Source organism: Mastomys coucha, unplaced genomic scaffold (genome assembly GCF_008632895.1).
Source record: "Mastomys coucha isolate ucsf_1 unplaced genomic scaffold, UCSF_Mcou_1 pScaffold19, whole genome shotgun sequence".
Taxonomy (NCBI): domain Eukaryota; kingdom Metazoa; phylum Chordata; class Mammalia; order Rodentia; family Muridae; genus Mastomys; species Mastomys coucha.
In genome coordinates, this window is record NW_022196901.1 from 11,269,815 (window position 1) to 11,270,824 (window position 1,010).

Sequence of the window (1,010 nt, forward strand, 5' to 3'; positions counted from 1 at the left end):
CCTCGAACTCAGAAATCCACCTGCCTCTGCCTCCCAAATGCTGGGATTAAAGGCGTGCGCCACCACCGGCCAGCATAGTGCCTTTTTCTTAACTAATGGTTGCTGTCAGAGGGCCTAGTTCACTGTTGGCAGTGACACTACTGGGCAGAAGGTCCTGGGTGGTATAAGAAAGCAGGCTGAGTAAGCTGTGGAGAACAAATCAGCCAGCAGCTTTCCTCTATGACTTCTGCTTCAGTTCCTGCCTTGAGTTCCCTGGGTAACAGACTAGAAGCTAGAAGCTGAAATAAATCTCTTCTTGCCCAAGTTGCCTTGGGTCTTTATGTTTATCACAGCAGGAGAATCTTAAGTATAGAAGAATATTCTATGACCTCACTACCTATTATGGAGATTGTTAACCATACATGTGGCCACCCTACATGACTGAAGAAGCACTTTCTTTTTTCCTTTAATTGTTGCTCCTTAAATTAAATTTAAATTCTAAAATAGCTTGTGTAAATCACACAGGACTATCTATAGCTAGAGAGCATCAGATACTTAGAGACCTAAATATCTGCACTTTAATAATTTCTAAATGTGCAGCATTTCACATGCCTGCATCAGACTGGTTTCTCTTTTTGCTAAAAATGTGTTTTGTGATTCCAGGTAGTAGTGAATTTTGTAATGTTTCCTACAGCAAGGGTGAATTAACATAACACCCTGTTGAATTATCCAACAGTGAAGTGTAAGTGAAAACAATTCCAAGAGGCAGAAAAAAAAAGTGAATAAGTGAGAAATCAGAGGAAAGGTGAGCAGTGCCACATGTATGTGAACATATGAAAGAATTCACATACATGCAATGGTGAGAATTTAAGGCTGGAAGGAAGGAATGCTGGGAATCTCTTAATATAGAATGTCTGTAGGTGTTGCTTCAAATCATGCTTTATAAACTATTTAACTTAAACCCAGTTCCTTTTTATAACTAAGCCTCAGTTTCATTATTTGTAAATTAGTGACATTATTAATATGTGCTT